General features: G+C 45.9%; 1 pseudogene; it reads left to right on the forward strand.

Annotated features, from left to right (window-relative positions):
• The first annotated feature begins 203 nt into the window (after positions 1-203).
• Positions 204-1454, forward strand: LOC110555289 (peptidyl-prolyl cis-trans isomerase A-like; annotated as a pseudogene).
• The last annotated feature ends 13386 nt before the right edge of the window (positions 1455-14840 follow it).

Genomic DNA, 14840 nt, shown 5'->3' on the forward strand with positions numbered 1-14840 from the left:
CTGAGGTTTTGAAGACCATTTATCTACATATATCTGAATAGGCAAACATTGCCTGTTTTTAGATTTTTACTGGCTGATTAATTTTGAAAACATCTACAGGAGGCCAAATAAAGCTTATTTCTGTGATTAACTAGTCACTAAAAATGACCATTAGTTTGAGTGACTAGTAACTTTCCTATTTTAATTATCCTGAACAGATTGTAATGGCAGATTTACAAACGGACGAGAACGTCACATTGCATCTTTGGGTGAGTCCCATAGGTACTATACCTTATACAAGAGTTGAAACGTATGTACAGTCTGTGGTAACAAAAGTAACCTTACATTTGTATCAATATACAAAGACCCAAACCAAGGTAAAATTTTTGGCTTGTTGAATGCTTTTTAGTTTAAAAAGTAGATTCAATAACATACCCTTTTATCCTATCACTCCTACATCCTTCCTTTTTTCTTTTCATCTCTTCTTTCCCATTTTCCCCTTAACACCAAATTGGCAGGAATAAGGATAGAGGAAAGAAAAAAAAGAGAGAGAGAGAGAGAGAGAGAAAGAGAGCCCTGAATCTAACCTCCTTTCTTTTGTTTCCTCCCTAGACCATGACCATTAACAATTTGTAGTCAACCTAAGGCTGAATCACCTAGGCTACTTGTTTGTTTCGTTTTTTGTTTTTTTTTTTTTTGTTTGTTTGTTTTTTGTTTTTTTTTTTTCCTTTGGTGTCTGGTCCTCTTTAAACACATGAACTTTTAAAGGCAATATACATTTTTGCATTAACACTTGTGTGGATTGTGCAATGTGCACAATTCAGCTAAAGATGACTCTCTGCTCTTTGTCTGACCAGGTGAAAGACATCTGTCTTTCTTTATAGTCAGTTTAGACTGTGTAACCAAAGTGTGATAAAAATTTCCATCCATGTGCTTTGCAGACACTGCTGTCTCCTGTTGCCTTTTGCTGCGGCCATGGTCAACCCCACAAACCCACCGTGTTCTTTAACATTGAGGCCGATGGCCAACCCTTGGGCCATATCTCCTTCAAGCTGTTTGAAGACAAAGTTCCAAAGACAGCAGAAAACTTTCATGCTCTGAGCACCAGAGAGACAGGATTTGGATATAAGGGTTCCTCCTTTCACAGAATTATTCCAGGATTCATGTGCCAGGATGGTGACTTCATGCTCCGTAATGGCACTGGCAGCAGGTCCATCTACGGGGAGAAATTTGAGGAGGAGAACTTCACCTGAAGTACACAGGTCCTAGCATCTTGTCCATGGCGAATGCTGGACCAAAACACAAATGGTCAGCTCTTTATCTGCACTGCTAAGACCGAGTGGCTGGATGGCAAGCTTGTGGTCTTTGGGAAGGTGAAAGAAGGCATGAACATTGTGGAAGCCATGGAGGGTTTTGGGTCCAGGAATGGCAAGACCAGCAAGAAGATGACAATTTCCGACTGTGGACGACTCTAATTCTTTTGACTTTCAGGCATCTTACCCACCAGACCCTTCCTTCTGTAGCTCAGGAGCGCACCCCATCCCATTTGCTCGAAGTACCCTGTGATCTCCGCTCTCACTGAAGTTCTCTGGGTTCCATATTTTTTTCCTGTTCCCCTCCAAGTCTAACTGGATTGCAGAGTTAAGTTTATGATTATGAATAAAAAGTAAATAAAAAAGAAGAAAAGAAAAAGAAAAAAAGAATAAAGAAAAAACATTTTTTATCCATGTCATATGAAAGGATGACATGATAGTTCCTGAGGACTCAGTAGACAACAAGACTTACTGGCTGTGCAGAGACATTTTCTCACGTTTCAGCCAGTCTCAGAGCTGTCTCCATGTAGAGGAATCAGCAATTTTTATTACGCGTTTTGTTGTTTTTCTTAGTTTCTTCCCTCATGTCTGCAGTAAAGATTTTCAGACGGTCAAATCTAATCTTCATTAATTTTAAAGGAATACATAGTTTTTCTTCCCCTGTTGAAACAAAGACAAAACCTCTTCCCCTCTTCCTTCTGGTCCTATGCATTTAATACATTTTAGATTTTGTTTTGCCTGAGACAATATCCCAATTCCTAGGAGCTGTGTAGATATGCTTTGAAGTGGCCAAGCTGATTCCAGAAATCATATGAAGTTGTGACATCTGCTCCTACGACCACTAAGCCTTTAATCTCTATTCCATCTAACTAATTTTAACTCTGGTCTCTTATCATTTACAGCAGCTTGCCAAAATACTTGCTTTCTCACCTCTCCTGAGTTTTTTGTTTTATCTCCCCAAGCTGCTCTGACTTTGATATCTGGGTTATTAATGTTTCTATCTGGAGCAGCACTGTTTAATTGCTCAGTGGATGAGCTTCTTCACCGCTGACCTAAAATGGCCAACTTGAATTTGATATCTGTAGTCACCCATGACCACCAATAATAACTGCCCGCACAAGGGGCTGGGAATTAAAAGAGACAGAGAACACGAAGAAGCGACACCAAGACAGTGCTCTGATCAAGGCGCCATCTTTATTACAGAGTAAACCACTTATATAGGTTTCCAAGTAAACATGAAGTTTGTTTTTCAAAACAGGAGGCTTAACTAGGCAAAACGGGAGGCTTAACTAGACAAAAACAGGAGGTGTCTGCTGAAAACAAGAATAGCCAGCCAGCATGACTTGCATGCACATGACCATCCCAGGTCCAATGGAATGGCTACCTCAGATATCGGGTCTCCTAGGACATTTCCTGACAAAAGGTGTCCTTGTTTGTCCCTTGTTGATCTACATTCATTGGTCTGGATGTAGTCATGGTGTCTTAGTTAGGGTTTTATTGCTGTGAAGAGACGCCATGACCACAGCAACTCTTACAAAGGAAAACATTTAATTGGGGATGGCTTATGTTTCAGAGGTTTATCCATTATCATGGTGAGAAACATAGTGGCACGTAGCAGACATGGTGCTGGAGAAGGAGCTGAGAGTTCTACATCTCAATCTGTGGGCAGTAGAAGGAGACTGTGAGCCACACTGGGTGTAGCTTGAGCAGATGAGACCACGAAGCCCGCCCCCAAAGCGACACACTTCTTCCAACAAGGCCACACCTCCTCCAGCAAGGCCTCACCTCCTAACAATGCCACTCCCTATGAACCAACTCATTCAGCATGAGTCTGTGCGGGGTATTCCTATTCAAACTACCACACATGGCCAAGGGTAGTCATCAGATGCTGTTGGGATGCTTTCTGGATGGTGTTTGCTTTTCTTTTGGTTTTCTTAATCTATGAGAATAGATCCATGAAAGCCACTCCCTCGTCCTAAATGCATTATAAGAGGGCAATGATGCCTGGACCCTGCAGACATTTTGAGATCACAAGCTACGCACTTTCAGAGAAGAGCAGTGTGCTGGGAAGCAGGCAGGCACAGCGGAACAGCCTAGATTCCAGACGTCATCGCTGACGCACCAGACCCACCAAAGCCGAGAGCATCCTTACCCTCTTCCTACTTCTGAACACAATGAGCCTTCTTTAATATTTTTAAAAGTTTACCTAGCCCAGGTTAGCCCTAACCTTCCATCCTCCTTGCCTCCTCCAGCAGATCTGGGGATTGCAAGCATGTCCTACACCCAGACTCTTTGAAGTTTAGGTGAACGTTGGTAGCCGAATTTCTGAGTCTCTGTTGTGATTTAAGTAATGAATGTGGGGCTGGGGTACAGTTCAGGGTAAGATATGCACTGACACACGGGGAACCCAGCACTCAAGGGTCTGAGACAGGGGTGGGTGAATAGAGAGGTAGGTAGAAAGATAGGTAGATAGATAGAGAAATAGATATTATCTGGTTTTTCTTAAAGATTTTTTAAAAATTTATTAGTGTGTGTGTGTGTGTGTGTGTGTGTGTGTGTACTTATTCAGGTGTGTATACCAGAGCTTGATTTCAGGTGTCTTTCCTCAGGCTCTAGCCTCCTGGCTTTCTGAGACAGGGTCTCTTGGCTGATATTTGCTAATTAGCCTAGGTTGTCTGTCCAGTAAACCCGGTGATCTGCCTCCTCAATGCTGGCATTGTGAGCTTGCACCACTAGACCTGTTTTTTGTTGTTGTTTTGTTTCTTGGGTTTTCTTGTTTGTTTTTCAAAACAAGGTTTCTCTGTGTAGCTCTGGCTGTTCTGGCGCTCGCTCTGTAGCCAAGGCTGCCCTAGAACTCAGAGATCTGCCTGCCTCTGCCTCCTGAGTGCTGGGATTAAAGGCGTGCACCACTGCCCTGTTCTCTTATTAATTTATTAATGAGTGTGTCCATACATACGTGTTTTAGCTCCTGTGGAAGCTAATTTCAACTGTCCCTCACCTCCTTCGAGACAGGGTTTCTCATTGCTTTGGAGCATACCGGACAGGCTAGCCTGGCTGCGAGTTTCCTCTGTAGTCTCCTTTGTCTCTCCCAAGTACTGAGTTTGCATACACATACCATTATACCCAACTTTTATGTGAAGGCTAGGAATCAAACTCATGTCCTTGTTCCTACAAGGCAAGTGCTTTATTGACAGACACATTCCAACTCCTACTTCATTGTTTTTACTTGTCTGGACAGGGTCTCATATAGCCCAGGCTGGCCTTGAACTTGTGATTCTGTTTCAGCCTCTTATCACCACCACTCCCAGATCATCCCTTAGTTTTTATTTTTATTTTTAAAAATTATTTATTATTATGTATTACAATTTATTTACCTTGTATCCCTGCTGTAGCCCCCTCCCTCATCTCTGACCAGTCCCACCCACCCTCCCTCTTCTCCCCCTATATCCCTCCTCTAGTCCACTGATAGGGGAGGACCTCTTCCCCTTCTATCTAACCCTAGCCTATCAGGTCTCATCAGGACTGGCTGCATTGTCTTCCTCTGTGGCCTGGTAAGGCTGCTCCCATCTCAGGGGGAGGTGATCAAAGAGCCATTGAGTTCCTATCAGAGACAGCCCCTGTTCCCCTTACTAGGAAACCCGCTTGGAAACTGAGCAGCGGCTTCATCTGAGCATGGGGTCTAAGTCCTCTCCATTCATGGTCCTTGGTTGGAGCACTGGTCTCTGCATCCCTTAGTTTTCAATTGTTGATAGGTTCCCCCACCCCAGCCCCACCCCCACCCCCACACTGGTAGCCCGCCCTGGCCGGCTGCAGCTCTGAGAGTGCAACTGAGGGCCTCATGCACTCTGCAAATACGTCTATTACTGAGCCACGCCCTTAGCCCTTGAAAGAAAAATATTCTCTCTTAGGTTCCTTTCAGGCCAGTCTGGTCCCCACCCAATTTTCCAGTAACACGTGTGGGACTGGAATCTTGTGCTCTTACGCCACCACCCCAACACCTACCAGCTAGGCCCTCACGGAGAGATTTAAGTCTAACTTGGTGATTAGAAAACGGTCCTTCTCAGAGCAAACTCTTCCCTGGCCTCTTTTTGAGAAGCGTTCACAGTCCTTTGGAATGAATCTCGGCCAGAGTGTAGGCTTCTGGCTCTACAAACGACAGGCGCCTGCCCGTTTTGTGTGGTGAACAGTGAGAACTGGCTGCTCTCCCTGGGGTCCTCCAGTCTGGAGAGAAGCAGACTGGCTGCTCCCGGGTTGTTACCGGTTAAAACAATGAAAGCGCTCCGTGGAGCCTTGGAAATACTACAACTGCAAGGAGTCCTCACAGTCTCTCAGAGGAAACCGAGGCAGATTAAAAAAATAATAATAATAAGCTTCCATCCTGACGTCCCCAAAGGTAGAAACAGGTAATGAACCAGCGGGTCAGGGGCCGCTGTGGCTGAGCAAGGGGGTCACAACCACGGTCCTCAAGGGAAGGGCTGGCAGAGACACTCAACCTGCTTTTAACAAAGGCCTTTCATTTCTCCTCTTGCCTGGGTCCAGGCCTAACCTACACTTAAAATTCTGAAAGAGAATACGGTCATTAAAGAATAAGACAGCCTCGGGCAGATTGCAATCTTGGGATAATAATTGTGTGTGAGAGAAAGGAGAACCCCGCCTCATGAATCATCCAACCATTGTTCTTTGTTTGGGGATTTTTTTTTTTCCCTCAGCTTGTTTCCTTAGCTTTTTCAATTACCTGTTTTGTTTTGTTTTTCCTTGCGTTAGGAAAAGCCTGGCTTCAAATTAATTTCCTCAGATGCCAAAGCTTGCTCAGCAACACAAGCCCCATGAGCTGGGGCGTGTTTTTATTCGGACCAGAAAGGAATCGCCACAATGTGTTCTGTGATGGCTGGGACTGTGAGCTGGAGACAGAGAGCTGGAACACTGGACTTTCTCCCCAGCAATGGTGGACCTGCTACAAGGCTTGCTGGCCTCAAGGTTCAAGCAATTCATCCATGTCTGAGGGCCACCAAGAAGGCAAATTAGGAAGGATATTTTAAAAAGTGGGACAGAGGACACCCTGAAAGCACCAACCAAATACATTCCTTCTCTCTTAGTCTCTGGCAGGAGATCTCTGCCTCCTGCCACCCTATGTCGCTCAGGCTAACTTTGAACTCTCTACATAGCTCAACCTAATGGAAAAGTCCAGTTCTCAAGCTGGGGTTCCAGGTATGCATTGCTATGCCTGGTACATTTCCTTTACCGAGGTGTGCGTTTTAGTGGCTTCTTGGCAGATCTTATGGTTATTAAACATTATTATTCTTATCTCTATGTAACGCCAGTCTTCAGCACCCTGATTTCTGGGGAATTGGGCCTGTTGATTACAGCCTGTTAACTCCCTGAGGCCTATGGCTGCCAATGCTCCTCTTCCTTCATTCTTTCCTTAGGCTTTACCGCCATACAGTCATCACAGGTGTTTGATTCAGACTCAGCTCCCAAACTAGGCCTCAGAAGAGCAAAATAAAAATGGAGTCACTCATGTTTCTCCCTCAACAAGCTGAAACTACCCTGTTTATTCAACCTTCTGAGAAATCAGGATTAGAGAGATCAGAGCCAAATTCCCCCCACAGGCCAGTTTCAATAGTCATGACAAGGAAGTTCCTTCTGTCTTAATCCTTACACAAGACAAACAGCCTGAAGTGATCTGTGGCCTTCTCACCAGTCATTTTTCCATTGTTCCTCCTCTGTGCCCCTGATTTCCAAGGAAAGCAACCTTCAAGAGACCAATCTACTTTCTGCTTTCTTTAGTCATTTTCTGATTTTGCAAAACCCACCTCTCAGCATACTGGGTAGAGGGCTTCCCTAGGACAAAAGAGGCTGCAAATTCAAACCCAACACCACATAAACTGTATGGGATAGTCCAGGTCTGTAATCCCAGCACTTCAGAGAGAGAGACAGGAGGATAGGAATCTCCAGGCTATCCTTAGCTACAAAGCCAGCTTGAGGCCAACCTGTGGTTATTTTAAAATGAAGGAAAACAAAACAAAACAACAAAAAGCAACTTCTATTGGTCTTGTGGGAGCACTTAATTGTATTTTACATAATAAAATGTTGCCCAATCCTAGACTCAAAAACAAAGCTAGGAAAGCTTGTAAAACTAAACTGTAATTCTGTCCTTTGAAACCTCCATTTTCTCTCTGGAGACAGAGCAGGCATCCCTGACTTTCCCCAGGCATTAGCCTCCCAGCTCTGTTCTGGAAGGTTCTAATGCTGCAGTTTTTGGAATTTTCCTGTTACTTTCACAAACTCAGCAGATCGAACATTTGTCACCAACACTGAGGGTCACGTGTGTCTCTGAAATGTGTTCTGAATACTAATTCACTCATAATTTTAGAATTCTGGAAAACATACAAACATGGCTGACCTGTGTTGTGGAACTTCGTAAAATCTTAATGAAATCAGAGAAGAGAGAGATAACTGAGCAGGTTAAGTCTGTACAGTGGATCATGTTGCTGCATTTGTGCCAGAGGCTTGAGACGTATGTATATCAACAGGCTGTTGAGTTGGGTAGTGGCAAACATTTATAATCTCAGATATTCAGGAGGCAGGAGGATTGCAAGTTCAAGGCCGCGCTGCACAAGCTGGTGAGCCCCTGTCTCCTAATAAAAATGATGGAACTCACTAGTAGACACCTGCTTAGCACGTGTGAGAGACTTGTTTTAACCACCAATAAAACACACACATACACACACACACACACACACACACACACACACACACACACACGAGCTCCTGCACATGTATGCTCGATTGGTTCTTGTTTAATAGACAATTACATTCTGTTTATCCATCCTTCTTGTTATTTTCTACCACCTCTGTAAGCTGCTACCATCCTCAACGCAGAAACACCCACATTGTCTCCCTTTCTTGGCACGCTAATTTAGCATCATTTGAACCTGTGTCTCCCAAATTTCAGTTTCTAAGACTCAAAGTTGTTTACTTTTGGAATTCTAACTCCTGATTTATACGTTGCATTCAAAGATAAAAGCTTTGTTTGTTTGTTTTTTAAGATTTATTTATTTATTTTGTATACAATGGTGTGTCTGCATGTGTGCCTGCACGCCAGAAGAAGGCACTGGCTCTCACTATAGATGGTTGTGAGCCACCATGTGATTGCTGGGAATTGAACTCAGGACCTCTGGAAGAAAAGCCAGTGCTCTTAACCTCTGAGCCATCTCTCCAACCGCTGGTTTGTTTGTTTGTTTGTTTTGTTTTTGGGACAGGGTTTCTCTGTGTAGCCTGGGCTGTCCTGGACTCCCTTTGTAGACTGGGCTGGTTCCAAACTCACATTGATCTACCTGCCTCTGTCTCCCCGAGTGCTGGGATTGCAGGTGTGGGCCACCGAGGGCAGCTGCTTTGTGTTATTTTTCACATTTATTCAGTTAGTCACTGTTTGGAAGGCACACACATGCCACAGTGTATATGTGGAGGTCAGAGGACATCTTCCAAGAACTGGTTCTTTCTTTACAGACCTCTGCCTGGTCCAGGGATTCAACTCACATTGTCAGGCTTGGCTGCAAGCTTTCTTTCCCCACTGAGCCATCCCAAAAGCCCTGAAAGTTTGCTTTTTAAAAGTTCAGAAATCCCAAGGCTAAATTTCCAAAATATAAATAATCTTGTAAACAGCCATTGTCTGGTAATCAAACAGCTGATGTGGAGGGGAGAACAGTGGGGAATGGGAAGCATGTGGCCTTAAGGATCACAAGTTCAAATCCCGCCTTCTACCAGCTGTGCAGTCTTGGTCTTGTCACTGTGTGGCTCTTCACCTGCAGCATGGAAGTGGGTGAAATCATCCATCCTACAGGAGTCTTGTGTGTGTACATGTCCACGTGTCCACGTGTCCACGTGAATGTGCAGCCAGGCAATCTTGGATATCATTCCCTGGGTGCCATTTTCTGATGGATTTGAACACAGTGATGCTGATGGGAGATGGATGATGGAGTGCTGAGCTGACGGATGGTATGCTCATAACCAATTCCCAATTTGTAAAATACTGGGCTGGGGAGCTGTCTTAGAGGGAGAGCGCTTACCACGAAAGCTTGGGGACCTGAGCGTACCTTGCTGGAACCCAGTAAAACTGGATGTGCTAGCAAAGGATCGGCAAGCTCAGCGTCCTACTGTGAGAGGTGGGTAGACAGAATCCCCAAGTTGAATGCAGCAGCAAGCAAGAGACCCTGTCTCAAACCAGGCGGAAGGTGGGAATGAACACCTAAAGTTGCCCTCTGACCTCCACACACGCACTGTGGCACGCATGTGCCCGCACTCACATATGTGAGCACACACGCACGCACACGCACGCGCACACGCATTACTTACAGGTAGTTAAGCCTGCATTTATTTATATTCAGATTTATAATTAGCTAGGTTATTATTAGGGTCTTGTGTGTGTACATGTCCACGTGGATGAATGTGCAGCCAGGCAATCTTGGGTATCATTCCTTGGGTGCCTTTTTCTGATGGATTTGAACACAGTGATGCTGACAGGAGATGGTGGGGGGTAGAGCTGGAGGATGGGGTGTACACCCTGGAAGGATGGATTGATGATTAAGCTCAGTTTTCTAGCATCCTCAGGCATGGTCCCAACTATGTTCCTCCAGCACATAGACATTTCTGTTCAACAGAGTAGCCTCTGCCCCGCCCCACCCTGACACACTTTTTCTTTTTTAACAGTTCCTTAGACTTCTAGGGTCAAAAGATCTCAACCTCCCGAGTGGCTGGAGCACAGGTTTGTGCCCTGAGAGCTGGTTGTCCTCTGTCAGCTGGAACGGACCTCCGTGATCTTTGCCACCCTGCGCTTATTTCCTCTTTAGTGTTTGTTTTACCTTTGCGGGATCTTGAAATCAAATGCAGGACCTCACACATGGCAGGCAAGCAGTCTACCGCTGACCCACAGCCCTGGCCCTGACAGTGAGTGCCCGGAGACCTCGGAAAGCAACGGCAGTGCTGTGCTGTAGAGGCCTTTGTTTTCCACCTTCCTTCTGTGACTTGGCAAAGTTTTACTATCATCTGCCACAGTGAACCAACTGTCATCTGCCACAGGGGAGACCCAGAGAGGCCATCTTGTCACAGCCTGCAATTGTGTCCATGTGTGACTTGCCTACCCCAGAAAATACCCTTTCTACATTCATATGGACGCAAGACTATGAACTGTTAGGCACCGTGAGACACTTAGCTTCTCTTTTAAGTCTGAGGCAGGAGGATCAACTGAGAATCCAGAAATTCAAGTTTAGCCTCAGCAGTGTGAAGAGACTACTGTAAAAAAGAAAGAAAGAAAGACGCAGACAAAGGTATATATATATATATATATATATATATATATATATATATATATGCCAGTATATATCATATGCAAATCACTATAAAAAGAAAAGAAAAATACAAATTTAAATGGTGATATATCATTACATATACCACAATATTATATATATATTACACAAAATGTAAGAAAAAAAGGAATGAAGTATTTTGAAGTAAATGTATGTAATTTACTCCCACGTCAAAAAATGGCTCATTGTGTTATCCAAAACAAGTATTTTTCTGTATGAAAATGAGAAGAGCTGTCACAGAAAGAAGTGGAAGGGCAAGGAGCCATAGCCGCACACTCCAGCCACCACGGAGCCACGGTGCTGTCCCCTCCACAATGGACTGTATTTCTTCGCAGAGTCAGCCAACCTAAGTCCTTCCTCCTTCACCTTGTGCTGTGTGTCAAGTATTTGATCACAGCAACAAGAAAAGCAATTAACAGAATACTGTTCCTATGAGCGAGAGGTGGGGGGAGAAGGAAGGAGAGGAAGAGGAGGAGGAAGAAGGAAGGAAGACGAAAGCAAGTAAGGAAACCGGGTATGTTGTGACATCCTGCAACCCAACACCCCGGAGCCTGAGGCAGGAAGATTGCTGCAAGTCTGAGGCCAGCCTGGACTGCATATTAAATTCCACAGCAGCCCGAGGTGCGGTGAGAGAGACAGACAGGAGGGAAGAAGGGAGAGAGGCTTGCCAACAGCGCCCAGAAGCCTCCTCTGGACTCTCCGCTCCCAGATGGAATTCATTCTCTCTCTCTCTGCTTCACACTCTCATGTCTACACACTGTAGCTGCCTCGTGCCCATTCCCGGAATCTTGAATCTTGCATAAATGGTGTCATTCCATAGCCCCCCCATCTGGGTCAGGATTTGGGGGCTAGGGTAGTTTGGGTTTTTCATTGCTATTTCTCTGTTCGGGGGCTGGGGGTTGGTAGGTGCTTTGGAGATGCTTCCAGTTGGAGACTGTGGTGGGAAATGGTGCTTTGGCAATCCATCCCAGGCTGAAGCGGAGGTCATCTTTACAAACCCGCAGGTGTTCTCTCTCTCTCTACTGTCCAGAAACAATGTTTTCCCTACAAACACACCCTTCCCCACCCCTTACCACCTTGTCTGCATTTCCTCTGGAAATAGTAAAACCCTGCCACACAAGCTGGGGACCTTGACTTAGTAAAGAAATAGGAGGTCAAAGAGTTCCCGGAGGCTCCCTTCCTTTCTGCTTCAGATTTGCCTTAGGATAACAATAGCAACACACACACACACACACACACACACACACACACACACACACACGCTACTTAAAGGCATGAAAAGAATTCTTATTCACTTCCTTCAGGTCTGGGGGAAACGGAGGTGAAAGTGCTGGGTTTTCTGGCGTCCTTGCTAATTGGGCCTGGATCTGGGCGAGAGGAGTTCTACCGCTGCGCAGGAGAAGGTCAAGGCGAGGTGGCAGGCTACACGCCTGCTGTCAGGGCCTCTGACAGCATCAATCTGACATCGATCGTTAGGTAATTTTAGAGAAGATTGTGCAGCCCGCAGCTGCAGACCATGTAGGGAGCTGGGTGGGCCCGGAGCTTGCTGCACCATGGAGCTCCTAGAACCCGGGTCTGGAGGAGCTGCAGGCAGGGTGCGGAGCGAACTGAGCCACAGCGCGGCAGGCTGTCTCTCTGACCTACAGGTTGTTTGCAGCGGAGCTACTTATTAAGGTTCGGTAGAGTAAGACCACCCTGCCGGGGACTGAACCCAGCCCCTGAGGCTCTCTCCGTAGCACGAGGCTTCTGGGGATCACCCAAGAGAGGAACCACCCACTAAGGAGGCTTGTTTTCGTGTTTGCGGTGTTTCAGGATGTTACAACCAACCTCTGGCGGGAGCACCCCCAGTGCCATGTTCAGGGAGGAGGATTTGGTATTAGGAATCGGAAGCCGGGAAGGTACTCTTTTCTTTCGGTTCCCCTCCCTGCCCCTGACGAAGCACTCAGGGAACAGAACGACAATACGTACCAAAGCGCAGTTTATACTACAGGAAACTGGAGACAGCCCTTACAATGAGAAGCCAGTTAAATAAATCCCTGCACATCCTTATGCGAAGTCTATCAAAGACGATGCAGTGGCATGGGGCACTGTTTAACGTCAGAGAAAAACAAACAAACAAAAAACGCTGCAAAACAATATTTAACAATATATCTGTTTTTAGAGAGAGTCCCATGCCGCCCAGGCTGACCTCAGACTCGCTGTGTGATGAAGACGACCTTGAACGTGTGACCTTTCCAGGTTAGGATTACAGGTGTGAGCCACCCTGCTGGTAAATGTGGTGCTGGGGTTTGAAGCGAGGGCTTCTTGCATGGCAGGAAGCACTGTCATCTGAGCCCCCATCCCCATCCTGCCCTCCACCCCTCTATACCCTCACTCCCCTCCCCTCCCTACCCTGGCAACAATTTGATCCTAAGGAGAAAGACGGAACAGATACGCACCACCATAGAAACAAACACTCATTATTAAAGACCAGCACATGTTTTGTGGAATTTTTAAATTTGTCTCGTTGTTGCTTATTGCTAGGGGTGAAGCTAGGGCTTCCCACAGGCTCTATAACCGAGCCACACCCAGCTCCATCAGTTTTTCTTTTTCTCTTCTTTCCTTCTTCTTGGTCTTCTTCCTCAACCTCTTCTTCTTCCTCTGCTCCTTTTTCTCCTCCTCCTCTTCTCTGTCTGATCAACAGGAAGCTGGCTTCAAACTCAAAAGCTATGTAGCTACTGAGGGTGATCTTGAACTCACAGAGGTTAGGTTTCAAAGGAACCGGGGCCGGTCCTGCTCAGTGCCGGTGGCTCTGGCCAGCACTTCTTGTTAGTTCACAAGTTGACGCACTAGCCCACTCCTAGGTTGCTTAGCCACTTGTGATGTCATCATTGGACGCCACTGCCAGGGACCCAGGGATAAAAGGACCCCTGCCTCTTCCCTCTCTCTCTCCTCTCTTGCACTCTCTCTGCCTTGCTTTCTTTCCTGGGGGCGTCTCCACCATGTCTCTTTCTCCCTTTTTCTCTCTCTCTCCACCTCCATTGAATAAAACTCTTTCCTGTCAGATCAGTTGTATGGGTGGCATCCTTTTTAAATACATCATAACACTTCTTCTTGCCCCACTTCCTGTATAAACCTCTCTTTCCCAAGGGCTCAGCTTTCCTTCCCAGCTTCTCTTTCCTCTAGAAACTCAGTGGGTTTTGGTTATGCAGTCTCTTGGTTCCCTCTTGCTCTTTTAGCCTCTTGGCTCTTGGTGCCCTGTCTTGCCTTCTTTCCGCTCTTTTTGTTTTGTTTTTAAGTACTCTAACAAGACCTGCAGGCCAGAAGGGGGCATCAGATCACATTATAGATGGTTGTGAGCCACCATGTGGTTGCTGGGAATTGAACTCAGGACCTCCGGAAGAGCAGCCAATGCTCTTAACCCCTGAGCCATCTCTCCAGCCCTTCTTTCCTCTCTTTTTCCTCTCTTCCTCCCTACCTCCACCATGGCCTGGTTCTGTCTTGACTCTTCCAGAAGCCTCTGGCTGCTTTCTCTCTAATGTCTACCTACCCTCAAACTTTCTCCTCAACCATACCTAGGAGTAATCATGTCCTCATTTTTCATTCACCAAATCTATTTCTGTCTCCTAACTGCTGGGATTGCAGGCATGTTCCGCTACACCTGGCTAATTTTTCTTGATAGAAAATGTTTTAAAGCTGAGTGTAGTGGCACAGATCTGTAATCTCCACACTGGGGAGGCAGAGGCCGGAGCACTGCGAAGTTTGAGGCCAGCCCAATCTACCTAACGAGTTTTAGGACAGGAAGGTCTACAAAGTGAGACTGTGTCTCAAAAACAATATTTGAAAATCAACTTTTCCTTACCAATCTGGTTTTAATTAGCGTTGATCACTGGTCATTAGGAAAAATAAGTTGGGGACAGTGGCTACAGAAACGGCTCAGCAGTTAAGAGTCCATGGTGCTCTTGCCGAGGATCCCTGTTCCCAGCACCCATAGCAACGAGCTCACAACTGCCTATAAGTCCAGCTTCAGGGAACTGGATATTCTATTCCAGACTCTGTAGGCACCTGCACTTACACACATGCATACACACACACACACACACACACACACACACATGGGCACAGTAGGCTTATGGCACTAAGTTTGTATTGTTCTAAAAACAAAGACTGGAGTGTCCCTCACGCACAAGCTGCTTTGGCAATG

Source organism: Meriones unguiculatus, chromosome 6 (genome assembly GCF_030254825.1).
Source record: "Meriones unguiculatus strain TT.TT164.6M chromosome 6, Bangor_MerUng_6.1, whole genome shotgun sequence".
Taxonomy (NCBI): Eukaryota; Metazoa; Chordata; class Mammalia; order Rodentia; family Muridae; genus Meriones; species Meriones unguiculatus.